A 23,744-nucleotide genomic window follows, 5' to 3' on the forward strand; every position below is an offset into this window, starting at 1 on the left:
TGCACCAATCAGCGCCACAGAGTGAGTGGGTGAAGGGGGTGCTGGGAGCAGGCTGGAGTGTGGCGCACGCAGCGCTTAAAGGGCTCTGCTCCACACAACCCTTCGCTTACGGCCATACCACCCTGAACACGCCCGATCTCGTCCGATCTCGGAAGCTAAGCAGGGTCGGGCCTGGTTAGTACTTGGATGGGAGACCGCCTGGGAATACCAGGTGCTGTAAGTTTTCCCGCTTTTGCTGGCATCCACCAAAGAGAAGGAAAATCACTCTCACACACACACACGGGTTTGGGTACTTTGGTTTCCTTGTCGTGCAAATGTGTCTTCCTCTTTTTTCTCTCTGACACGACCCTTCTGTGACACATACGGCCACCAGAGAGCGCACTTGCCAGGAAATCCAACACACAGCTTTGGGTTTCTTTTCTTTTCTTTTCTTTTCTTTTCTTTTCTTTTCTTTTCTTTTCTTTTCTTTTCTTTTCTTTTTCTTTTTTTTTTTTTTCTCTGACATGACCGTCCGGGCTTCTTCCAAACTCTTGAGCGAGCTTCAGAGCAGTAAGCACCGAGGTGCAATGCACAAGCCTGCACCCTCTAGAAACGCTGCAGTCTGGGTGACGAGGCCGCGCAGGTGTGTGTGTGCGCATCCAAGGCCTCTTTGACGCACCTGCCGTGGTGAAAGGTCACCGTTTTGGCTGCAGGTGGGTGTGTCCGCTCAGCAGGTGCACCAATCAGCGCCACAGAGTGAGTGGGTGAAGGGGGTGCTGGGAGCAGGCTGGAGTGTGGCGCACGCAGCGCTTAAAGGGCTCTGCTCCACACAACCCTTCGCTTACGGCCATACCACCCTGAACACGCCCGATCTCGTCCGATCTCGGAAGCTAAGCAGGGTCGGGCCTGGTTAGTACTTGGATGGGAGACCGCCTGGGAATACCAGGTGCTGTAAGTTTTCCCGCTTTTGCTGGCATCCACCAAAGAGAAGGAAAATCACTCTCACACACACACACGGGTTTGGGTACTTTGGTTTCCTTGTCGTGCAAATGTGTCTTCCTCTTTTTTCTCTCTGACACGACCCTTCTGTGACACATACGGCCACCAGAGAGCGCACTTGCCAGGAAATCCAACACACAGCTTTGGGTTTCTTTTCTTTTCTTTTCTTTTCTTTTCTTTTCTTTTCTTTTCTTTTCTTTTCTTTTCTTTTCTTTTCTTTTCTTTTCTTTTTCTTTTTTTTTTTTTTCTCTGACATGACCGTCCGGGCTTCTTCCAAACTCTTGAGCGAGCTTCAGAGCAGTAAGCACCGAGGTGCAATGCACAAGCCTGCACCCTCTAGAAACGCTGCAGTCTGGGTGACGAGGCCGCGCAGGTGTGTGTGTGCGCATCCAAGGCCTCTTTGACGCACCTGCCGTGGTGAAAGGTCACCGTTTTGGCTGCAGGTGGGTGTGTCCGCTCAGCAGGTGCACCAATCAGCGCCACAGAGTGAGTGGGTGAAGGGGGTGCTGGGAGCAGGCTGGAGTGTGGCGCACGCAGCGCTTAAAGGGCTCTGCTCCACACAACCCTTCGCTTACGGCCATACCACCCTGAACACGCCCGATCTCGTCCGATCTCGGAAGCTAAGCAGGGTCGGGCCTGGTTAGTACTTGGATGGGAGACCGCCTGGGAATACCAGGTGCTGTAAGTTTTCCCGCTTTTGCTGGCATCCACCAAAGAGAAGGAAAATCACTCTCACACACACACACGGGTTTGGGTACTTTGGTTTCCTTGTCGTGCAAATGTGTCTTCCTCTTTTTTCTCTCTGACACGACCCTTCTGTGACACATACGGCCACCAGAGAGCGCACTTGCCAGGAAATCCAACACACAGCTTTGGGTTTCTTTTCTTTTCTTTTCTTTTCTTTTCTTTTCTTTTCTTTTCTTTTCTTTTCTTTTCTTTTCTTTTCTTTTCTTTTTCTTTTTTTTTTTTTTCTCTGACATGACCGTCCGGGCTTCTTCCAAACTCTTGAGCGAGCTTCAGAGCAGTAAGCACCGAGGTGCAATGCACAAGCCTGCACCCTCTAGAAACGCTGCAGTCTGGGTGACGAGGCCGCGCAGGTGTGTGTGTGCGCATCCAAGGCCTCTTTGACGCACCTGCCGTGGTGAAAGGTCACCGTTTTGGCTGCAGGTGGGTGTGTCCGCTCAGCAGGTGCACCAATCAGCGCCACAGAGTGAGTGGGTGAAGGGGGTGCTGGGAGCAGGCTGGAGTGTGGCGCACGCAGCGCTTAAAGGGCTCTGCTCCACACAACCCTTCGCTTACGGCCATACCACCCTGAACACGCCCGATCTCGTCCGATCTCGGAAGCTAAGCAGGGTCGGGCCTGGTTAGTACTTGGATGGGAGACCGCCTGGGAATACCAGGTGCTGTAAGTTTTCCCGCTTTTGCTGGCATCCACCAAAGAGAAGGAAAATCACTCTCACACACACACACGGGTTTGGGTACTTTGGTTTCCTTGTCGTGCAAATGTGTCTTCCTCTTTTTTCTCTCTGACACGACCCTTCTGTGACACATACGGCCACCAGAGAGCGCACTTGCCAGGAAATCAAACACACAGCTTTTCTTTTCTTTTCTTTTCTCTTCTTTTCTTTTTCTTTTTTTTTTTTTTTTTTCTCTGACATGACCGTCCGGGCTTCTTCCAAACTCTTGAGCGAGCTTCAGAGCAGTCAGCACCGAGGTGCAAATGCACAAGCCTGCACCCTCTAGAAACGCTGCAGTCTGGGTGACGAGGCCGCGCAGGTGTGTGTGTGCGCATCCAAGGCCTCTTTGACGCACCTGCTGGGGTGAAAGGTCACCGTTTTGGCTGCAGGTGGGTGTGTCCGCTCAGCAGGTGCACCAATCAGCGCCACAGAGTGAGTGGGTGAAGGGGGTGCTGGGAGCAGGCTGGAGTGTGGCGCACGCAGCGCTTAAAGGGCTCTGCTCCACACAACCCTTCGCTTACGGCCATACCACCCTGAACACGCCCGATCTCGTCCGATCTCGGAAGCTAAGCAGGGTCGGGCCTGGTTAGTACTTGGATGGGAGACCGCCTGGGAATACCAGGTGCTGTAAGTTTTCCCGCTTTTGCTGGCATCCACCAAAGAGAAGGAAAATCACTCTCACACACACACACGGGTTTGGGTACTTTGGTTTCCTTGTCGTGCAAATGTGTCTTCCTCTTTTTTCTCTCTGACACGACCCTTCTGTGACACATACGGCCACCAGAGAGCGCACTTGCCAGGAAATCAAACACACAGCTTTTCTTTTCTTTTCTTTTCTCTTCTTTTCTTTTTCTTTTTTTTTTTTTTTTTCTCTGACATGACCGTCCGGGCTTCTTCCAAACTCTTGAGCGAGCTTCAGAGCAGTCAGCACCGAGGTGCAAATGCACAAGCCTGCACCCTCTAGAAACGCTGCAGTCTGGGTGACGAGGCCGCGCAGGTGTGTGTGTGCGCATCCAAGGCCTCTTTGACGCACCTGCTGGGGTGAAAGGTCACCGTTTTGGCTGCAGGTGGGTGTGTCCGCTCAGCAGGTGCACCAATCAGCGCCACAGAGTGAGTGGGTGAAGGGGGTGCTGGGAGCAGGCTGGAGTGTGGCGCACGCAGCGCTTAAAGGGCTCTGCTCCACACAACCCTTCGCTTACGGCCATACCACCCTGAACACGCCCGATCTCGTCCGATCTCGGAAGCTAAGCAGGGTCGGGCCTGGTTAGTACTTGGATGGGAGACCGCCTGGGAATACCAGGTGCTGTAAGTTTTCCCGCTTTTGCTGGCATCCACCAAAGAGAAGGAAAATCACTCTCACACACACACACGGGTTTGGGTACTTTGGTTTCCTTGTCGTGCAAATGTGTCTTCCTCTTTTTTCTCTCTGACACGACCCTTCTGTGACACATACGGCCACCAGAGAGCGCACTTGCCAGGAAATCCAACACACAGCTTTGGGTTTCTTTTCTTTTCTTTTCTTTTCTTTTCTTTTCTTTTCTTTTCTTTTCTTTTCTTTTCTTTTCTTTTCTTTTTCTTTTTTTTTTTTTTCTCTGACATGACCGTCCGGGCTTCTTCCAAACTCTTGAGCGAGCTTCAGAGCAGTAAGCACCGAGGTGCAATGCACAAGCCTGCACCCTCTAGAAACGCTGCAGTCTGGGTGACGAGGCCGCGCAGGTGTGTGTGTGCGCATCCAAGGCCTCTTTGACGCACCTGCCGTGGTGAAAGGTCACCGTTTTGGCTGCAGGTGGGTGTGTCCGCTCAGCAGGTGCACCAATCAGCGCCACAGAGTGAGTGGGTGAAGGGGGTGCTGGGAGCAGGCTGGAGTGTGGCGCACGCAGCGCTTAAAGGGCTCTGCTCCACACAACCCTTCGCTTACGGCCATACCACCCTGAACACGCCCGATCTCGTCCGATCTCGGAAGCTAAGCAGGGTCGGGCCTGGTTAGTACTTGGATGGGAGACCGCCTGGGAATACCAGGTGCTGTAAGTTTTCCCGCTTTTGCTGGCATCCACCAAAGAGAAGGAAAATCACTCTCACACACACACACGGGTTTGGGTACTTTGGTTTCCTTGTCGTGCAAATGTGTCTTCCTCTTTTTTCTCTCTGACACGACCCTTCTGTGACACATACGGCCACCAGAGAGCGCACTTGCCAGGAAATCAAACACACAGCTTTTCTTTTCTTTTCTTTTCTCTTCTTTTCTTTTTCTTTTTTTTTTTTTTTTTCTCTGACATGACCGTCCGGGCTTCTTCCAAACTCTTGAGCGAGCTTCAGAGCAGTCAGCACCGAGGTGCAAATGCACAAGCCTGCACCCTCTAGAAACGCTGCAGTCTGGGTGACGAGGCCGCGCAGGTGTGTGTGTGCGCATCCAAGGCCTCTTTGACGCACCTGCTGGGGTGAAAGGTCACCGTTTTGGCTGCAGGTGGGTGTGTCCGCTCAGCAGGTGCACCAATCAGCGCCACAGAGTGAGTGGGTGAAGGGGGTGCTGGGAGCAGGCTGGAGTGTGGCGCACGCAGCGCTTAAAGGGCTCTGCTCCACACAACCCTTCGCTTACGGCCATACCACCCTGAACACGCCCGATCTCGTCCGATCTCGGAAGCTAAGCAGGGTCGGGCCTGGTTAGTACTTGGATGGGAGACCGCCTGGGAATACCAGGTGCTGTAAGTTTTCCCGCTTTTGCTGGCATCCACCAAAGAGAAGGAAAATCACTCTCACACACACACACGGGTTTGGGTACTTTGGTTTCCTTGTCGTGCAAATGTGTCTTCCTCTTTTTTCTCTCTGACACGACCCTTCTGTGACACATACGGCCACCAGAGAGCGCACTTGCCAGGAAATCAAACACACAGCTTTTCTTTTCTTTTCTTTTCTCTTCTTTTCTTTTTCTTTTTTTTTTTTTTTTTCTCTGACATGACCGTCCGGGCTTCTTCCAAACTCTTGAGCGAGCTTCAGAGCAGTCAGCACCGAGGTGCAAATGCACAAGCCTGCACCCTCTAGAAACGCTGCAGTCTGGGTGACGAGGCCGCGCAGGTGTGTGTGTGCGCATCCAAGGCCTCTTTGACGCACCTGCTGGGGTGAAAGGTCACCGTTTTGGCTGCAGGTGGGTGTGTCCGCTCAGCAGGTGCACCAATCAGCGCCACAGAGTGAGTGGGTGAAGGGGGTGCTGGGAGCAGGCTGGAGTGTGGCGCACGCAGCGCTTAAAGGGCTCTGCTCCACACAACCCTTCGCTTACGGCCATACCACCCTGAACACGCCCGATCTCGTCCGATCTCGGAAGCTAAGCAGGGTCGGGCCTGGTTAGTACTTGGATGGGAGACCGCCTGGGAATACCAGGTGCTGTAAGTTTTCCCGCTTTTGCTGGCATCCACCAAAGAGAAGGAAAATCACTCTCACACACACACACGGGTTTGGGTACTTTGGTTTCCTTGTCGTGCAAATGTGTCTTCCTCTTTTTTCTCTCTGACACGACCCTTCTGTGACACATACGGCCACCAGAGAGCGCACTTGCCAGGAAATCCAACACACAGCTTTGGGTTTCTTTTCTTTTCTTTTCTTTTCTTTTCTTTTCTTTTCTTTTCTTTTCTTTTCTTTTCTTTTCTTTTCTTTTCTTTTTCTTTTTTTTTTTTTTCTCTGACATGACCGTCCGGGCTTCTTCCAAACTCTTGAGCGAGCTTCAGAGCAGTAAGCACCGAGGTGCAATGCACAAGCCTGCACCCTCTAGAAACGCTGCAGTCTGGGTGACGAGGCCGCGCAGGTGTGTGTGTGCGCATCCAAGGCCTCTTTGACGCACCTGCCGTGGTGAAAGGTCACCGTTTTGGCTGCAGGTGGGTGTGTCCGCTCAGCAGGTGCACCAATCAGCGCCACAGAGTGAGTGGGTGAAGGGGGTGCTGGGAGCAGGCTGGAGTGTGGCGCACGCAGCGCTTAAAGGGCTCTGCTCCACACAACCCTTCGCTTACGGCCATACCACCCTGAACACGCCCGATCTCGTCCGATCTCGGAAGCTAAGCAGGGTCGGGCCTGGTTAGTACTTGGATGGGAGACCGCCTGGGAATACCAGGTGCTGTAAGTTTTCCCGCTTTTGCTGGCATCCACCAAAGAGAAGGAAAATCACTCTCACACACACACACGGGTTTGGGTACTTTGGTTTCCTTGTCGTGCAAATGTGTCTTCCTCTTTTTTCTCTCTGACACGACCCTTCTGTGACACATACGGCCACCAGAGAGCGCACTTGCCAGGAAATCAAACACACAGCTTTTCTTTTCTTTTCTTTTCTCTTCTTTTCTTTTTCTTTTTTTTTTTTTTTTTTCTCTGACATGACCGTCCGGGCTTCTTCCAAACTCTTGAGCGAGCTTCAGAGCAGTCAGCACCGAGGTGCAAATGCACAAGCCTGCACCCTCTAGAAACGCTGCAGTCTGGGTGACGAGGCCGCGCAGGTGTGTGTGTGCGCATCCAAGGCCTCTTTGACGCACCTGCTGGGGTGAAAGGTCACCGTTTTGGCTGCAGGTGGGTGTGTCCGCTCAGCAGGTGCACCAATCAGCGCCACAGAGTGAGTGGGTGAAGGGGGTGCTGGGAGCAGGCTGGAGTGTGGCGCACGCAGCGCTTAAAGGGCTCTGCTCCACACAACCCTTCGCTTACGGCCATACCACCCTGAACACGCCCGATCTCGTCCGATCTCGGAAGCTAAGCAGGGTCGGGCCTGGTTAGTACTTGGATGGGAGACCGCCTGGGAATACCAGGTGCTGTAAGTTTTCCCGCTTTTGCTGGCATCCACCAAAGAGAAGGAAAATCACTCTCACACACACACACGGGTTTGGGTACTTTGGTTTCCTTGTCGTGCAAATGTGTCTTCCTCTTTTTTCTCTCTGACACGACCCTTCTGTGACACATACGGCCACCAGAGAGCGCACTTGCCAGGAAATCCAACACACAGCTTTGGGTTTCTTTTCTTTTCTTTTCTTTTCTTTTCTTTTCTTTTCTTTTCTTTTCTTTTCTTTTCTTTTCTTTTTCTTTTTTTTTTTTTTCTCTGACATGACCGTCCGGGCTTCTTCCAAACTCTTGAGCGAGCTTCAGAGCAGTCAGCACCGAGGTGCAAATGCACAAGCCTGCACCCTCTAGAAACGCTGCAGTCTGGGTGACGAGGCCGCGCAGGTGTGTGTGTGCGCATCCAAGGCCTCTTTGACGCACCTGCTGGGGTGAAAGGTCACCGTTTTGGCTGCAGGTGGGTGTGTCCGCTCAGCAGGTGCACCAATCAGCGCCACAGAGTGAGTGGGTGAAGGGGGTGCTGGGAGCAGGCTGGAGTGTGGCGCACGCAGCGCTTAAAGGGCTCTGCTCCACACAACCCTTCGCTTACGGCCATACCACCCTGAACACGCCCGATCTCGTCCGATCTCGGAAGCTAAGCAGGGTCGGGCCTGGTTAGTACTTGGATGGGAGACCGCCTGGGAATACCAGGTGCTGTAAGTTTTCCCGCTTTTGCTGGCATCCACCAAAGAGAAGGAAAATCACTCTCACACACACACACGGGTTTGGGTACTTTGGTTTCCTTGTCGTGCAAATGTGTCTTCCTCTTTTTTCTCTCTGACACGACCCTTCTGTGACACATACGGCCACCAGAGAGCGCACTTGCCAGGAAATCCAACACACAGCTTTGGGTTTCTTTTCTTTTCTTTTCTTTTCTTTTCTTTTCTTTTCTTTTCTTTTCTTTTCTTTTCTTTTCTTTTTCTTTTTTTTTTTTTTCTCTGACATGACCGTCCGGGCTTCTTCCAAACTCTTGAGCGAGCTTCAGAGCAGTAAGCACCGAGGTGCAATGCACAAGCCTGCACCCTCTAGAAACGCTGCAGTCTGGGTGACGAGGCCGCGCAGGTGTGTGTGTGCGCATCCAAGGCCTCTTTGACGCACCTGCCGTGGTGAAAGGTCACCGTTTTGGCTGCAGGTGGGTGTGTCCGCTCAGCAGGTGCACCAATCAGCGCCACAGAGTGAGTGGGTGAAGGGGGTGCTGGGAGCAGGCTGGAGTGTGGCGCACGCAGCGCTTAAAGGGCTCTGCTCCACACAACCCTTCGCTTACGGCCATACCACCCTGAACACGCCCGATCTCGTCCGATCTCGGAAGCTAAGCAGGGTCGGGCCTGGTTAGTACTTGGATGGGAGACCGCCTGGGAATACCAGGTGCTGTAAGTTTTCCCGCTTTTGCTGGCATCCACCAAAGAGAAGGAAAATCACTCTCACACACACACACGGGTTTGGGTACTTTGGTTTCCTTGTCGTGCAAATGTGTCTTCCTCTTTTTTCTCTCTGACACGACCCTTCTGTGACACATACGGCCACCAGAGAGCGCACTTGCCAGGAAATCCAACACACAGCTTTGGGTTTCTTTTCTTTTCTTTTCTTTTCTTTTCTTTTCTTTTCTTTTCTTTTCTTTTCTTTTCTTTTCTTTTTCTTTTTTTTTTTTTTCTCTGACATGACCGTCCGGGCTTCTTCCAAACTCTTGAGCGAGCTTCAGAGCAGTAAGCACCGAGGTGCAATGCACAAGCCTGCACCCTCTAGAAACGCTGCAGTCTGGGTGACGAGGCCGCGCAGGTGTGTGTGTGCGCATCCAAGGCCTCTTTGACGCACCTGCCGTGGTGAAAGGTCACCGTTTTGGCTGCAGGTGGGTGTGTCCGCTCAGCAGGTGCACCAATCAGCGCCACAGAGTGAGTGGGTGAAGGGGGTGCTGGGAGCAGGCTGGAGTGTGGCGCACGCAGCGCTTAAAGGGCTCTGCTCCACACAACCCTTCGCTTACGGCCATACCACCCTGAACACGCCCGATCTCGTCCGATCTCGGAAGCTAAGCAGGGTCGGGCCTGGTTAGTACTTGGATGGGAGACCGCCTGGGAATACCAGGTGCTGTAAGTTTTCCCGCTTTTGCTGGCATCCACCAAAGAGAAGGAAAATCACTCTCACACACACACACGGGTTTGGGTACTTTGGTTTCCTTGTCGTGCAAATGTGTCTTCCTCTTTTTTCTCTCTGACACGACCCTTCTGTGACACATACGGCCACCAGAGAGCGCACTTGCCAGGAAATCAAACACACAGCTTTTCTTTTCTTTTCTTTTCTCTTCTTTTCTTTTTCTTTTTTTTTTTTTTTTTCTCTGACATGACCGTCCGGGCTTCTTCCAAACTCTTGAGCGAGCTTCAGAGCAGTCAGCACCGAGGTGCAAATGCACAAGCCTGCACCCTCTAGAAACGCTGCAGTCTGGGTGACGAGGCCGCGCAGGTGTGTGTGTGCGCATCCAAGGCCTCTTTGACGCACCTGCTGGGGTGAAAGGTCACCGTTTTGGCTGCAGGTGGGTGTGTCCGCTCAGCAGGTGCACCAATCAGCGCCACAGAGTGAGTGGGTGAAGGGGGTGCTGGGAGCAGGCTGGAGTGTGGCGCACGCAGCGCTTAAAGGGCTCTGCTCCACACAACCCTTCGCTTACGGCCATACCACCCTGAACACGCCCGATCTCGTCCGATCTCGGAAGCTAAGCAGGGTCGGGCCTGGTTAGTACTTGGATGGGAGACCGCCTGGGAATACCAGGTGCTGTAAGTTTTCCCGCTTTTGCTGGCATCCACCAAAGAGAAGGAAAATCACTCTCACACACACACACGGGTTTGGGTACTTTGGTTTCCTTGTCGTGCAAATGTGTCTTCCTCTTTTTTCTCTCTGACACGACCCTTCTGTGACACATACGGCCACCAGAGAGCGCACTTGCCAGGAAATCCAACACACAGCTTTGGGTTTCTTTTCTTTTCTTTTCTTTTCTTTTCTTTTCTTTTCTTTTCTTTTCTTTTCTTTTCTTTTCTTTTCTTTTCTTTTTCTTTTTTTTTTTTTTCTCTGACATGACCGTCCGGGCTTCTTCCAAACTCTTGAGCGAGCTTCAGAGCAGTAAGCACCGAGGTGCAATGCACAAGCCTGCACCCTCTAGAAACGCTGCAGTCTGGGTGACGAGGCCGCGCAGGTGTGTGTGTGCGCATCCAAGGCCTCTTTGACGCACCTGCCGTGGTGAAAGGTCACCGTTTTGGCTGCAGGTGGGTGTGTCCGCTCAGCAGGTGCACCAATCAGCGCCACAGAGTGAGTGGGTGAAGGGGGTGCTGGGAGCAGGCTGGAGTGTGGCGCACGCAGCGCTTAAAGGGCTCTGCTCCACACAACCCTTCGCTTACGGCCATACCACCCTGAACACGCCCGATCTCGTCCGATCTCGGAAGCTAAGCAGGGTCGGGCCTGGTTAGTACTTGGATGGGAGACCGCCTGGGAATACCAGGTGCTGTAAGTTTTCCCGCTTTTGCTGGCATCCACCAAAGAGAAGGAAAATCACTCTCACACACACACACGGGTTTGGGTACTTTGGTTTCCTTGTCGTGCAAATGTGTCTTCCTCTTTTTTCTCTCTGACACGACCCTTCTGTGACACATACGGCCACCAGAGAGCGCACTTGCCAGGAAATCAAACACACAGCTTTTCTTTTCTTTTCTTTTCTCTTCTTTTCTTTTTCTTTTTTTTTTTTTTTTTCTCTGACATGACCGTCCGGGCTTCTTCCAAACTCTTGAGCGAGCTTCAGAGCAGTCAGCACCGAGGTGCAAATGCACAAGCCTGCACCCTCTAGAAACGCTGCAGTCTGGGTGACGAGGCCGCGCAGGTGTGTGTGTGCGCATCCAAGGCCTCTTTGACGCACCTGCTGGGGTGAAAGGTCACCGTTTTGGCTGCAGGTGGGTGTGTCCGCTCAGCAGGTGCACCAATCAGCGCCACAGAGTGAGTGGGTGAAGGGGGTGCTGGGAGCAGGCTGGAGTGTGGCGCACGCAGCGCTTAAAGGGCTCTGCTCCACACAACCCTTCGCTTACGGCCATACCACCCTGAACACGCCCGATCTCGTCCGATCTCGGAAGCTAAGCAGGGTCGGGCCTGGTTAGTACTTGGATGGGAGACCGCCTGGGAATACCAGGTGCTGTAAGTTTTCCCGCTTTTGCTGGCATCCACCAAAGAGAAGGAAAATCACTCTCACACACACACACGGGTTTGGGTACTTTGGTTTCCTTGTCGTGCAAATGTGTCTTCCTCTTTTTTCTCTCTGACACGACCCTTCTGTGACACATACGGCCACCAGAGAGCGCACTTGCCAGGAAATCCAACACACAGCTTTGGGTTTCTTTTCTTTTCTTTTCTTTTCTTTTCTTTTCTTTTCTTTTCTTTTCTTTTCTTTTCTTTTTCTTTTTTTTTTTTTTCTCTGACATGACCGTCCGGGCTTCTTCCAAACTCTTGAGCGAGCTTCAGAGCAGTCAGCACCGAGGTGCAAATGCACAAGCCTGCACCCTCTAGAAACGCTGCAGTCTGGGTGACGAGGCCGCGCAGGTGTGTGTGTGCGCATCCAAGGCCTCTTTGACGCACCTGCTGGGGTGAAAGGTCACCGTTTTGGCTGCAGGTGGGTGTGTCCGCTCAGCAGGTGCACCAATCAGCGCCACAGAGTGAGTGGGTGAAGGGGGTGCTGGGAGCAGGCTGGAGTGTGGCGCACGCAGCGCTTAAAGGGCTCTGCTCCACACAACCCTTCGCTTACGGCCATACCACCCTGAACACGCCCGATCTCGTCCGATCTCGGAAGCTAAGCAGGGTCGGGCCTGGTTAGTACTTGGATGGGAGACCGCCTGGGAATACCAGGTGCTGTAAGTTTTCCCGCTTTTGCTGGCATCCACCAAAGAGAAGGAAAATCACTCTCACACACACACACGGGTTTGGGTACTTTGGTTTCCTTGTCGTGCAAATGTGTCTTCCTCTTTTTTCTCTCTGACACGACCCTTCTGTGACACATACGGCCACCAGAGAGCGCACTTGCCAGGAAATCCAACACACAGCTTTGGGTTTCTTTTCTTTTCTTTTCTTTTCTTTTCTTTTCTTTTCTTTTCTTTTCTTTTCTTTTCTTTTCTTTTTCTTTTTTTTTTTTTTCTCTGACATGACCGTCCGGGCTTCTTCCAAACTCTTGAGCGAGCTTCAGAGCAGTAAGCACCGAGGTGCAATGCACAAGCCTGCACCCTCTAGAAACGCTGCAGTCTGGGTGACGAGGCCGCGCAGGTGTGTGTGTGCGCATCCAAGGCCTCTTTGACGCACCTGCCGTGGTGAAAGGTCACCGTTTTGGCTGCAGGTGGGTGTGTCCGCTCAGCAGGTGCACCAATCAGCGCCACAGAGTGAGTGGGTGAAGGGGGTGCTGGGAGCAGGCTGGAGTGTGGCGCACGCAGCGCTTAAAGGGCTCTGCTCCACACAACCCTTCGCTTACGGCCATACCACCCTGAACACGCCCGATCTCGTCCGATCTCGGAAGCTAAGCAGGGTCGGGCCTGGTTAGTACTTGGATGGGAGACCGCCTGGGAATACCAGGTGCTGTAAGTTTTCCCGCTTTTGCTGGCATCCACCAAAGAGAAGGAAAATCACTCTCACACACACACACGGGTTTGGGTACTTTGGTTTCCTTGTCGTGCAAATGTGTCTTCCTCTTTTTTCTCTCTGACACGACCCTTCTGTGACACATACGGCCACCAGAGAGCGCACTTGCCAGGAAATCCAACACACAGCTTTGGGTTTCTTTTCTTTTCTTTTCTTTTCTTTTCTTTTCTTTTCTTTTCTTTTCTTTTCTTTTCTTTTCTTTTCTTTTCTTTTCTTTTCTTTTTCTTTTTTTTTTTTTTCTCTGACATGACCGTCCGGGCTTCTTCCAAACTCTTGAGCGAGCTTCAGAGCAGTAAGCACCGAGGTGCAATGCACAAGCCTGCACCCTCTAGAAACGCTGCAGTCTGGGTGACGAGGCCGCGCAGGTGTGTGTGTGCGCATCCAAGGCCTCTTTGACGCACCTGCCGTGGTGAAAGGTCACCGTTTTGGCTGCAGGTGGGTGTGTCCGCTCAGCAGGTGCACCAATCAGCGCCACAGAGTGAGTGGGTGAAGGGGGTGCTGGGAGCAGGCTGGAGTGTGGCGCACGCAGCGCTTAAAGGGCTCTGCTCCACACAACCCTTCGCTTACGGCCATACCACCCTGAACACGCCCGATCTCGTCCGATCTCGGAAGCTAAGCAGGGTCGGGCCTGGTTAGTACTTGGATGGGAGACCGCCTGGGAATACCAGGTGCTGTAAGTTTTCCCGCTTTTGCTGGCATCCACCAAAGAGAAGGAAAATCACTCTCACACACACACACGGGTTTGGGTACTTTGGTTTCCTTGTCGTGCAAATGTGTCTTCCTCTTTTTTCTCTCTGACACGACCCTTCTGTGACACATACGGCCACCAGAGAGCGCACTTGCCAGGAAATCAAACACACAGCTTTTCTTTTCTTTTCTTTTCTCTTCTTTTCTTTTTCTTTTTTTTTTTTTTTTTCTCTGACATGACCGTCCGGGCTTCTTCCAAACTCTTGAGCGAGCTTCAGAGCAGTCAGCACCGAGGTGCAAATGCACAAGCCTGCACCCTCTAGAAACGCTGCAGTCTGGGTGACGAGGCCGCGCAGGTGTGTGTGTGCGCATCCAAGGCCTCTTTGACGCACCTGCTGGGGTGAAAGGTCACCGTTTTGGCTGCAGGTGGGTGTGTCCGCTCAGCAGGTGCACCAATCAGCGCCACAGAGTGAGTGGGTGAAGGGGGTGCTGGGAGCAGGCTGGAGTGTGGCGCACGCAGCGCTTAAAGGGCTCTGCTCCACACAACCCTTCGCTTACGGCCATACCACCCTGAACACGCCCGATCTCGTCCGATCTCGGAAGCTAAGCAGGGTCGGGCCTGGTTAGTACTTGGATGGGAGACCGCCTGGGAATACCAGGTGCTGTAAGTTTTCCCGCTTTTGCTGGCATCCACCAAAGAGAAGGAAAATCACTCTCACACACACACACGGGTTTGGGTACTTTGGTTTCCTTGTCGTGCAAATGTGTCTTCCTCTTTTTTCTCTCTGACACGACCCTTCTGTGACACATACGGCCACCAGAGAGCGCACTTGCCAGGAAATCCAACACACAGCTTTGGGTTTCTTTTCTTTTCTTTTCTTTTCTTTTCTTTTCTTTTCTTTTCTTTTCTTTTCTTTTCTTTTTCTTTTTTTTTTTTTTCTCTGACATGACCGTCCGGGCTTCTTCCAAACTCTTGAGCGAGCTTCAGAGCAGTAAGCACCGAGGTGCAATGCACAAGCCTGCACCCTCTAGAAACGCTGCAGTCTGGGTGACGAGGCCGCGCAGGTGTGTGTGTGCGCATCCAAGGCCTCTTTGACGCACCTGCCGTGGTGAAAGGTCACCGTTTTGGCTGCAGGTGGGTGTGTCCGCTCAGCAGGTGCACCAATCAGCGCCACAGAGTGAGTGGGTGAAGGGGGTGCTGGGAGCAGGCTGGAGTGTGGCGCACGCAGCGCTTAAAGGGCTCTGCTCCACACAACCCTTCGCTTACGGCCATACCACCCTGAACACGCCCGATCTCGTCCGATCTCGGAAGCTAAGCAGGGTCGGGCCTGGTTAGTACTTGGATGGGAGACCGCCTGGGAATACCAGGTGCTGTAAGTTTTCCCGCTTTTGCTGGCATCCACCAAAGAGAAGGAAAATCACTCTCACACACACACACGGGTTTGGGTACTTTGGTTTCCTTGTCGTGCAAATGTGTCTTCCTCTTTTTTCTCTCTGACACGACCCTTCTGTGACACATACGGCCACCAGAGAGCGCACTTGCCAGGAAATCAAACACACAGCTTTTCTTTTCTTTTCTTTTCTCTTCTTTTCTTTTTCTTTTTTTTTTTTTTTTTCTCTGACATGACCGTCCGGGCTTCTTCCAAACTCTTGAGCGAGCTTCAGAGCAGTCAGCACCGAGGTGCAAATGCACAAGCCTGCACCCTCTAGAAACGCTGCAGTCTGGGTGACGAGGCCGCGCAGGTGTGTGTGTGCGCATCCAAGGCCTCTTTGACGCACCTGCTGGGGTGAAAGGTCACCGTTTTGGCTGCAGGTGGGTGTGTCCGCTCAGCAGGTGCACCAATCAGCGCCACAGAGTGAGTGGGTGAAGGGGGTGCTGGGAGCAGGCTGGAGTGTGGCGCACGCAGCGCTTAAAGGGCTCTGCTCCACACAACCCTTCGCTTACGGCCATACCACCCTGAACACGCCCGATCTCGTCCGATCTCGGAAGCTAAGCAGGGTCGGGCCTGGTTAGTACTTGGATGGGAGACCGCCTGGGAATACCAGGTGCTGTAAGTTTTCCCGCTTTTGCTGGCATCCACCAAAGAGAAGGAAAATCACTCTCACACACACACACGGGTTTGGGTACTTTGGTTTCCTTGTCGTGCAAATGTGTCTTCCTCTTTTTTCTCTCTGACACGACCCTTCTGTGACACATACGGCCACCAGAGAGCGCACTTGCCAGGAAATCCAACACACAGCTTTGGGTTTCTTTTCTTTTCTTTTCTTTTCTTTTCTTTTCTTTTCTTTTCTTTTCTTTTCTTTTCTTTTCTTTTCTTTTTCTTTTTTTTTTTTTTCTCTGACATGACCGTCCGGGCTTCTTCCAAACTCTTGAGCGAGCTTCAGAGCAGTCAGCACCGAGGTGCAAATGCACAAGCCTGCACCCTCTAGAAACGCTGCAGTCTGGGTGACGAGGCCGCGCAGGTGTGTGTGTGCGCATCCAAGGCCTCTTTGACGCACCTGCTGGGGTGAAAGGTCACCGTTTTGGCTGCAGGTGGGTGTGTCCGCTCAGCAGGTGCACCAATCAGCGCCACAGAGTGAGTGGGTGAAGGGGGTGCTGGGAGCAGGCTGGAGTGTGGCGCACGCAGCGCTTAAAGGGCTCTGCTCCACACAACCCTTCGCTTACGGCCATACCACCCTGAACACGCCCGATCTCGTCCGATCTCGGAAGCTAAGCAGGGTCGGGCCTGGTTAGTACTTGGATGGGAGACCGCCTGGGAATACCAGGTGCTGTAAGTTTTCCCGCTTTTGCTGGCATCCACCAAAGAGAAGGAAAATCACTCTCACACACACACACGGGTTTGGGTACTTTGGTTTCCTTGTCGTGCAAATGTGTCTTCCTCTTTTTTCTCTCTGACACGACCCTTCTGTGACACATACGGCCACCAGAGAGCGCACTTGCCAGGAAATCAAACACACAGCTTTTCTTTTCTTTTCTTTTCTCTTCTTTTCTTTTTCTTTTTTTTTTTTTTTTTCTCTGACATGACCGTCCGGGCTTCTTCCAAACTCTTGAGCGAGCTTCAGAGCAGTCAGCACCGAGGTGCAAATGCACAAGCCTGCACCCTCTAGAAACGCTGCAGTCTGGGTGACGAGGCCGCGCAGGTGTGTGTGTGCGCATCCAAGGCCTCTTTGACGCACCTGCTGGGGTGAAAGGTCACCGTTTTGGCTGCAGGTGGGTGTGTCCGCTCAGCAGGTGCACCAATCAGCGCCACAGAGTGAGTGGGTGAAGGGGGTGCTGGGAGCAGGCTGGAGTGTGGCGCACGCAGCGCTTAAAGGGCTCTGCTCCACACAACCCTTCGCTTACGGCCATACCACCCTGAACACGCCCGATCTCGTCCGATCTCGGAAGCTAAGCAGGGTCGGGCCTGGTTAGTACTTGGATGGGAGACCGCCTGGGAATACCAGGTGCTGTAAGTTTTCCCGCTTTTGCTGGCATCCACCAAAGAGAAGGAAAATCACTCTCACACACACACACGGGTTTGGGTACTTTGGTTTCCTTGTCGTGCAAATGTGTCTTCCTCTTTTTTCTCTCTGACACGACCCTTCTGTGACACATACGGCCACCAGAGAGCGCACTTGCCAGGAAATCCAACACACAGCTTTGGGTTTCTTTTCTCTTCTTTTCTTGTCTCTTCTTTTCTTTTCTTTTCTTTTCTTTTCTTTTCTTTTCTTTTCTTTTCTTTTTCTTTTTTTTTTTTTTCTCTGACATGACCGTCCGGGCTTCTTCCAAACTCTTGAGCGAGCTTCAGAGCAGTAAGCACCGAGGTGCAATGCACAAGCCTGCACCCTCTAGAAACGCTGCAGTCTGGGTGACGAGGCCGCGCAGGTGTGTGTGTGCGCATCCAAGGCCTCTTTGACGCACCTGCCGTGGTGAAAGGTCACCGTTTTGGCTGCAGGTGGGTGTGTCCGCTCAGCAGGTGCACCAATCAGCGCCACAGAGTGAGTGGGTGAAGGGGGTGCTGGGAGCAGGCTGGAGTGTGGCGCACGCAGCGCTTAAAGGGCTCTGCTCCACACAACCCTTCGCTTACGGCCATACCACCCTGAACACGCCCGATCTCGTCCGATCTCGGAAGCTAAGCAGGGTCGGGCCTGGTTAGTACTTGGATGGGAGACCGCCTGGGAATACCAGGTGCTGTAAGTTTTCCCGCTTTTGCTGGCATCCACCAAAGAGAAGGAAAATCACTCTCACACACACACACGGGTTTGGGTACTTTGGTTTCCTTGTCGTGCAAATGTGTCTTCCTCTTTTTTCTCTCTGACACGACCCTTCTGTGACACATACGGCCACCAGAGAGCGCACTTGCCAGGAAATCAAACACACAGCTTTTCTTTTCTTTTCTTTTCTCTTCTTTTCTTTTTCTTTTTTTTTTTTTTTTTCTCTGACATGACCGTCCGGGCTTCTTCCAAACTCTTGAGCGAGCTTCAGAGCAGTCAGCACCGAGGTGCAAATGCACAAGCCTGCACCCTCTAGAAACGCTGCAGTCTGGGTGACGAGGCCGCGCAGGTGTGTGTGTGCGCATCCAAGGCCTCTTTGACGCACCTGCTGGGGTGAAAGGTCACCGTTTTGGCTGCAGGTGGGTGTGTCCGCTCAGCAGGTGCACCAATCAGCGCCACAGAGTGAGTGGGTGAAGGGGGTGCTGGGAGCAGGCTGGAGTGTGGCGCACGCAGCGCTTAAAGGGCTCTGCTCCACACAACCCTTCGCTTACGGCCATACCACCCTGAACACGCCCGATCTCGTCCGATCTCGGAAGCTAAGCAGGGTCGGGCCTGGTTAGTACTTGGATGGGAGACCGCCTGGGAATACCAGGTGCTGTAAGTTTTCCCGCTTTTGCTGGCATCCACCAAAGAGAAGGAAAATCACTCTCACACACACACACGGGTTTGGGTACTTTGGTTTCCTTGTCGTGCAAATGTGTCTTCCTCTTTTTTCTCTCTGACACGACCCTTCTGTGACACATACGGCCACCAGAGAGCGCACTTGCCAGGAAATCAAACACACAGCTTTTCTTTTCTTTTCTTTTCTCTTCTTTTCTTTTTCTTTTTTTTTTTTTTTTTCTCTGACATGACCGTCCGGGCTTCTTCCAAACTCTTGAGCGAGCTTCAGAGCAGTCAGCACCGAGGTGCAAATGCACAAGCCTGCACCCTCTAGAAACGCTGCAGTCTGGGTGACGAGGCCGCGCAGGTGTGTGTGTGCGCATCCAAGGCCTCTTTGACGCACCTGCTGGGGTGAAAGGTCACCGTTTTGGCTGCAGGTGGGTGTGTCCGCTCAGCAGGTGCACCAATCAGCGCCACAGAGTGAGTGGGTGAAGGGGGTGCTGGGAGCAGGCTGGAGTGTGGCGCACGCAGCGCTTAAAGGGCTCTGCTCCACACAACCCTTCGCTTACGGCCATACCACCCTGAACACGCCCGATCTCGTCCGATCTCGGAAGCTAAGCAGGGTCGGGCCTGGTTAGTACTTGGATGGGAGACCGCCTGGGAATACCAGGTGCTGTAAGTTTTCCCGCTTTTGCTGGCATCCACCAAAGAGAAGGAAAATCACTCTCACACACACACACGGGTTTGGGTACTTTGGTTTCCTTGTCGTGCAAATGTGTCTTCCTCTTTTTTCTCTCTGACACGACCCTTCTGTGACACATACGGCCACCAGAGAGCGCACTTGCCAGGAAATCCAACACACAGCTTTGGGTTTCTTTTCTTTTCTTTTCTTTTCTTTTCTTTTCTTTTCTTTTCTTTTCTTTTCTTTTCTTTTCTTTTCTTTTCTTTTTCTTTTTTTTTTTTTTCTCTGACATGACCGTCCGGGCTTCTTCCAAACTCTTGAGCGAGCTTCAGAGCAGTAAGCACCGAGGTGCAATGCACAAGCCTGCACCCTCTAGAAACGCTGCAGTCTGGGTGACGAGGCCGCGCAGGTGTGTGTGTGCGCATCCAAGGCCTCTTTGACGCACCTGCCGTGGTGAAAGGTCACCGTTTTGGCTGCAGGTGGGTGTGTCCGCTCAGCAGGTGCACCAATCAGCGCCACAGAGTGAGTGGGTGAAGGGGGTGCTGGGAGCAGGCTGGAGTGTGGCGCACGCAGCGCTTAAAGGGCTCTGCTCCACACAACCCTTCGCTTACGGCCATACCACCCTGAACACGCCCGATCTCGTCCGATCTCGGAAGCTAAGCAGGGTCGGGCCTGGTTAGTACTTGGATGGGAGACCGCCTGGGAATACCAGGTGCTGTAAGTTTTCCCGCTTTTGCTGGCATCCACCAAAGAGAAGGAAAATCACTCTCACACACACACACGGGTTTGGGTACTTTGGTTTCCTTGTCGTGCAAATGTGTCTTCCTCTTTTTTCTCTCTGACACGACCCTTCTGTGACACATACGGCCACCAGAGAGCGCACTTGCCAGGAAATCAAACACACAGCTTTTCTTTTCTTTTCTTTTCTCTTCTTTTCTTTTTCTTTTTTTTTTTTTTTTTCTCTGACATGACCGTCCGGGCTTCTTCCAAACTCTTGAGCGAGCTTCAGAGCAGTCAGCACCGAGGTGCAAATGCACAAGCCTGCACCCTCTAGAAACGCTGCAGTCTGGGTGACGAGGCCGCGCAGGTGTGTGTGTGCGCATCCAAGGCCTCTTTGACGCACCTGCTGGGGTGAAAGGTCACCGTTTTGGCTGCAGGTGGGTGTGTCCGCTCAGCAGGTGCACCAATCAGCGCCACAGAGTGAGTGGGTGAAGGGGGTGCTGGGAGCAGGCTGGAGTGTGGCGCACGCAGCGCTTAAAGGGCTCTGCTCCACACAACCCTTCGCTTACGGCCATACCACCCTGAACACGCCCGATCTCGTCCGATCTCGGAAGCTAAGCAGGGTCGGGCCTGGTTAGTACTTGGATGGGAGACCGCCTGGGAATACCAGGTGCTGTAAGTTTTCCCGCTTTTGCTGGCATCCACCAAAGAGAAGGAAAATCACTCTCACACACACACACGGGTTTGGGTACTTTGGTTTCCTTGTCGTGCAAATGTGTCTTCCTCTTTTTTCTCTCTGACACGACCCTTCTGTGACACATACGGCCACCAGAGAGCGCACTTGCCAGGAAATCCAACACACAGCTTTGGGTTTCTTTTCTTTTCTTTTCTTTTCTTTTCTTTTCTTTTCTTTTCTTTTCTTTTCTTTTCTTTTCTTTTCTTTTTCTTTTTTTTTTTTTTCTCTGACATGACCGTCCGGGCTTCTTCCAAACTCTTGAGCGAGCTTCAGAGCAGTCAGCACCGAGGTGCAAATGCACAAGCCTGCACCCTCTAGAAACGCTGCAGTCTGGGTGACGAGGCCGCGCAGGTGTGTGTGTGCGCATCCAAGGCCTCTTTGACGCACCTGCTGGGGTGAAAGGTCACCGTTTTGGCTGCAGGTGGGTGTGTCCGCTCAGCAGGTGCACCAATCAGCGCCACAGAGTGAGTGGGTGAAGGGGGTGCTGGGAGCAGGCTGGAGTGTGGCGCACGCAGCGCTTAAAGGGCTCTGCTCCACACAACCCTTCGCTTACGGCCATACCACCCTGAACACGCCCGATCTCGTCCGATCTCGGAAGCTAAGCAGGGTCGGGCCTGGTTAGTACTTGGATGGGAGACCGCCTGGGAATACCAGGTGCTGTAAGTTTTCCCGCTTTTGCTGGCATCCACCAAAGAGAAGGAAAATCACTCTCACACACACACACGGGTTTGGGTACTTTGGTTTCCTTGTCGTGCAAATGTGTCTTCCTCTTTTTTCTCTCTGACACGACCCTTCTGTGACACATACGGCCACCAGAGAGCGCACTTGCCAGGAAATCCAACACACAGCTTTGGGTTTCTTTTCTTTTCTTTTCTTTTCTTTTCTTTTCTTTTCTTTTCTTTTCTTTTCTTTTCTTTTCTTTTTCTTTTTTTTTTTTTTCTCTGACATGACCGTCCGGGCTTCTTCCAAACTCTTGAGCGAGCTTCAGAGCAGTAAGCACCGAGGTGCAATGCACAAGCCTGCACCCTCTAGAAACGCTGCAGTCTGGGTGACGAGGCCGCGCAGGTGTGTGTGTGCGCATCCAAGGCCTCTTTGACGCACCTGCCGTGGTGAAAGGTCACCGTTTTGGCTGCAGGTGGGTGTGTCCGCTCAGCAGGTGCACCAATCAGCGCCACAGAGTGAGTGGGTGAAGGGGGTGCTGGGAGCAGGCTGGAGTGTGGCGCACGCAGCGCTTAAAGGGCTCTGCTCCACACAACCCTTCGCTTACGGCCATACCACCCTGAACACGCCCGATCTCGTCCGATCTCGGAAGCTAAGCAGGGTCGGGCCTGGTTAGTACTTGGATGGGAGACCGCCTGGGAATACCAGGTGCTGTAAGTTTTCCCGCTTTTGCTGGCATCCACCAAAGAGAAGGAAAATCACTCTCACACACACACACGGGTTTGGGTACTTTGGTTTCCTTGTCGTGCAAATGTGTCTTCCTCTTTTTTCTCTCTGACACGACCCTTCTGTGACACATACGGCCACCAGAGAGCGCACTTGCCAGGAAATCCAACACACAGCTTTGGGTTTCTTTTCTTTTCTTTTCTTTTCTTTTCTTTTCTTTTCTTTTCTTTTCTTTTCTTTTCTTTTCTTTTCTTTTCTTTTTCTTTTTTTTTTTTTTCTCTGACATGACCGTCCGGGCTTCTTCCAAACTCTTGAGCGAGCTTCAGAGCAGTAAGCACCGAGGTGCAATGCACAAGCCTGCACCCTCTAGAAACGCTGCAGTCTGGGTGACGAGGCCGCGCAGGTGTGTGTGTGCGCATCCAAGGCCTCTTTGACGCACCTGCCGTGGTGAAAGGTCACCGTTTTGGCTGCAGGTGGGTGTGTCCGCTCAGCAGGTGCACCAATCAGCGCCACAGAGTGAGTGGGTGAAGGGGGTGCTGGGAGCAGGCTGGAGTGTGGCGCACGCAGCGCTTAAAGGGCTCTGCTCCACACAACCCTTCGCTTACGGCCATACCACCCTGAACACGCCCGATCTCGTCCGATCTCGGAAGCTAAGCAGGGTCGGGCCTGGTTAGTACTTGGATGGGAGACCGCCTGGGAATACCAGGTGCTGTAAGTTTTCCCGCTTTTGCTGGCATCCACCAAAGAGAAGGAAAATCACTCTCACACACACACACGGGTTTGGGTACTTTGGTTTCCTTGTCGTGCAAATGTGTCTTCCTCTTTTTTCTCTCTGACACGACCCTTCTGTGACACATACGGCCACCAGAGAGCGCACTTGCCAGGAAATCAAACACACAGCTTTTCTTTTCTTTTCTTTTCTCTTCTTTTCTTTTTCTTTTTTTTTTTTTTTTTCTCTGACATGACCGTCCGGGCTTCTTCCAAACTCTTGAGCGAGCTTCAGAGCAGTCAGCACCGAGGTGCAAATGCACAAGCCTGCACCCTCTAGAAACGCTGCAGTCTGGGTGACGAGGCCGCGCAGGTGTGTGTGTGCGCATCCAAGGCCTCTTTGACGCACCTGCTGGGGTGAAAGGTCACCGTTTTGGCTGCAGGTGGGTGTGTCCGCTCAGCAGGTGCACCAATCAGCGCCACAGAGTGAGTGGGTGAAGGGGGTGCTGGGAGCAGGCTGGAGTGTGGCGCACGCAGCGCTTAAAGGGCTCTGCTCCACACAACCCTTCGCTTACGGCCATACCACCCTGAACACGCCCGATCTCGTCCGATCTCGGAAGCTAAGCAGGGTCGGGCCTGGTTAGTACTTGGATGGGAGACCGCCTGGGAATACCAGGTGCTGTAAGTTTTCCCGCTTTTGCTGGCATCCACCAAAGAGAAGGAAAATCACTCTCACACACACACACGGGTTTGGGTACTTTGGTTTCCTTGTCGTGCAAATGTGTCTTCCTCTTTTTTCTCTCTGACACGACCCTTCTGTGACACATACGGCCACCAGAGAGCGCACTTGCCAGGAAATCCAACACACAGCTTTGGGTTTCTTTTCTTTTCTTTTCTTTTCTTTTCTTTTCTTTTCTTTTCTTTTCTTTTCTTTTCTTTTCTTTTCTTTTCTTTTTCTTTTTTTTTTTTTTCTCTGACATGACCGTCCGGGCTTCTTCCAAACTCTTGAGCGAGCTTCAGAGCAGTAAGCACCGAGGTGCAATGC

At 52.5% G+C, this 23,744-nt stretch overlaps 1 protein-coding gene and 34 non-coding genes across 35 annotated transcripts in view; all 35 read left to right on the forward strand.

Annotated features, from left to right (window-relative positions):
• Positions 1–23,744, forward strand: part of LOC144990914 (uncharacterized) — a 236,496-nt gene that overhangs the window by 12,068 nt on the left and 200,684 nt on the right. The window lies entirely within an intron of this gene.
• Positions 105–223, forward strand: LOC144991428 (5S ribosomal RNA). The gene has a single exon (XR_013655410.1). It is a non-coding gene; the product is annotated as a 5S ribosomal RNA (ribosomal RNA).
• Positions 819–937, forward strand: LOC144991429 (5S ribosomal RNA). The gene has a single exon (XR_013655411.1). It is a non-coding gene; the product is annotated as a 5S ribosomal RNA (ribosomal RNA).
• LOC144991430 (5S ribosomal RNA) lies at positions 1,548–1,666 on the forward strand. The gene has a single exon (XR_013655412.1). It is a non-coding gene; the product is annotated as a 5S ribosomal RNA (ribosomal RNA).
• Positions 2,272–2,390, forward strand: LOC144991431 (5S ribosomal RNA). The gene has a single exon (XR_013655413.1). It is a non-coding gene; the product is annotated as a 5S ribosomal RNA (ribosomal RNA).
• LOC144991432 (5S ribosomal RNA) lies at positions 2,951–3,069 on the forward strand. Its single transcript, XR_013655414.1, has one exon. It is a non-coding gene; the product is annotated as a 5S ribosomal RNA (ribosomal RNA).
• LOC144991433 (5S ribosomal RNA) lies at positions 3,629–3,747 on the forward strand. The gene has a single exon (XR_013655415.1). It is a non-coding gene; the product is annotated as a 5S ribosomal RNA (ribosomal RNA).
• On the forward strand, positions 4,348–4,466 carry LOC144991434 (5S ribosomal RNA). Its single transcript, XR_013655416.1, has one exon. It is a non-coding gene; the product is annotated as a 5S ribosomal RNA (ribosomal RNA).
• On the forward strand, positions 5,026–5,144 carry LOC144991435 (5S ribosomal RNA). The gene has a single exon (XR_013655417.1). It is a non-coding gene; the product is annotated as a 5S ribosomal RNA (ribosomal RNA).
• On the forward strand, positions 5,704–5,822 carry LOC144991436 (5S ribosomal RNA). Its single transcript, XR_013655418.1, has one exon. It is a non-coding gene; the product is annotated as a 5S ribosomal RNA (ribosomal RNA).
• LOC144991437 (5S ribosomal RNA) lies at positions 6,428–6,546 on the forward strand. Its single transcript, XR_013655419.1, has one exon. It is a non-coding gene; the product is annotated as a 5S ribosomal RNA (ribosomal RNA).
• LOC144991438 (5S ribosomal RNA) lies at positions 7,107–7,225 on the forward strand. The gene has a single exon (XR_013655420.1). It is a non-coding gene; the product is annotated as a 5S ribosomal RNA (ribosomal RNA).
• Positions 7,822–7,940, forward strand: LOC144991439 (5S ribosomal RNA). The gene has a single exon (XR_013655421.1). It is a non-coding gene; the product is annotated as a 5S ribosomal RNA (ribosomal RNA).
• LOC144991440 (5S ribosomal RNA) lies at positions 8,536–8,654 on the forward strand. Its single transcript, XR_013655422.1, has one exon. It is a non-coding gene; the product is annotated as a 5S ribosomal RNA (ribosomal RNA).
• LOC144991441 (5S ribosomal RNA) lies at positions 9,250–9,368 on the forward strand. Its single transcript, XR_013655423.1, has one exon. It is a non-coding gene; the product is annotated as a 5S ribosomal RNA (ribosomal RNA).
• Positions 9,928–10,046, forward strand: LOC144991442 (5S ribosomal RNA). Its single transcript, XR_013655424.1, has one exon. It is a non-coding gene; the product is annotated as a 5S ribosomal RNA (ribosomal RNA).
• On the forward strand, positions 10,652–10,770 carry LOC144991231 (5S ribosomal RNA). Its single transcript, XR_013655212.1, has one exon. It is a non-coding gene; the product is annotated as a 5S ribosomal RNA (ribosomal RNA).
• Positions 11,330–11,448, forward strand: LOC144991232 (5S ribosomal RNA). Its single transcript, XR_013655213.1, has one exon. It is a non-coding gene; the product is annotated as a 5S ribosomal RNA (ribosomal RNA).
• Positions 12,040–12,158, forward strand: LOC144991233 (5S ribosomal RNA). The gene has a single exon (XR_013655214.1). It is a non-coding gene; the product is annotated as a 5S ribosomal RNA (ribosomal RNA).
• Positions 12,754–12,872, forward strand: LOC144991234 (5S ribosomal RNA). Its single transcript, XR_013655215.1, has one exon. It is a non-coding gene; the product is annotated as a 5S ribosomal RNA (ribosomal RNA).
• LOC144991235 (5S ribosomal RNA) lies at positions 13,488–13,606 on the forward strand. Its single transcript, XR_013655216.1, has one exon. It is a non-coding gene; the product is annotated as a 5S ribosomal RNA (ribosomal RNA).
• Positions 14,166–14,284, forward strand: LOC144991236 (5S ribosomal RNA). Its single transcript, XR_013655217.1, has one exon. It is a non-coding gene; the product is annotated as a 5S ribosomal RNA (ribosomal RNA).
• On the forward strand, positions 14,875–14,993 carry LOC144991237 (5S ribosomal RNA). Its single transcript, XR_013655218.1, has one exon. It is a non-coding gene; the product is annotated as a 5S ribosomal RNA (ribosomal RNA).
• Positions 15,553–15,671, forward strand: LOC144991238 (5S ribosomal RNA). The gene has a single exon (XR_013655219.1). It is a non-coding gene; the product is annotated as a 5S ribosomal RNA (ribosomal RNA).
• LOC144991239 (5S ribosomal RNA) lies at positions 16,273–16,391 on the forward strand. Its single transcript, XR_013655220.1, has one exon. It is a non-coding gene; the product is annotated as a 5S ribosomal RNA (ribosomal RNA).
• LOC144991240 (5S ribosomal RNA) lies at positions 16,951–17,069 on the forward strand. Its single transcript, XR_013655221.1, has one exon. It is a non-coding gene; the product is annotated as a 5S ribosomal RNA (ribosomal RNA).
• Positions 17,675–17,793, forward strand: LOC144991241 (5S ribosomal RNA). The gene has a single exon (XR_013655222.1). It is a non-coding gene; the product is annotated as a 5S ribosomal RNA (ribosomal RNA).
• On the forward strand, positions 18,353–18,471 carry LOC144991242 (5S ribosomal RNA). Its single transcript, XR_013655223.1, has one exon. It is a non-coding gene; the product is annotated as a 5S ribosomal RNA (ribosomal RNA).
• LOC144991243 (5S ribosomal RNA) lies at positions 19,031–19,149 on the forward strand. Its single transcript, XR_013655224.1, has one exon. It is a non-coding gene; the product is annotated as a 5S ribosomal RNA (ribosomal RNA).
• Positions 19,755–19,873, forward strand: LOC144991244 (5S ribosomal RNA). The gene has a single exon (XR_013655225.1). It is a non-coding gene; the product is annotated as a 5S ribosomal RNA (ribosomal RNA).
• On the forward strand, positions 20,433–20,551 carry LOC144991245 (5S ribosomal RNA). Its single transcript, XR_013655226.1, has one exon. It is a non-coding gene; the product is annotated as a 5S ribosomal RNA (ribosomal RNA).
• Positions 21,153–21,271, forward strand: LOC144991246 (5S ribosomal RNA). The gene has a single exon (XR_013655227.1). It is a non-coding gene; the product is annotated as a 5S ribosomal RNA (ribosomal RNA).
• On the forward strand, positions 21,867–21,985 carry LOC144991247 (5S ribosomal RNA). Its single transcript, XR_013655228.1, has one exon. It is a non-coding gene; the product is annotated as a 5S ribosomal RNA (ribosomal RNA).
• Positions 22,591–22,709, forward strand: LOC144991248 (5S ribosomal RNA). The gene has a single exon (XR_013655229.1). It is a non-coding gene; the product is annotated as a 5S ribosomal RNA (ribosomal RNA).
• LOC144991249 (5S ribosomal RNA) lies at positions 23,269–23,387 on the forward strand. Its single transcript, XR_013655230.1, has one exon. It is a non-coding gene; the product is annotated as a 5S ribosomal RNA (ribosomal RNA).

The sequence above is a fragment of the Oryzias latipes genome, chromosome 3, assembly GCF_053564925.1.
Source record: "Oryzias latipes strain Hd-rR chromosome 3, Olatipes_Hd-rR_3.1".
In the NCBI taxonomy this organism is placed as follows: Eukaryota; Metazoa; Chordata; class Actinopteri; order Beloniformes; family Adrianichthyidae; genus Oryzias; species Oryzias latipes.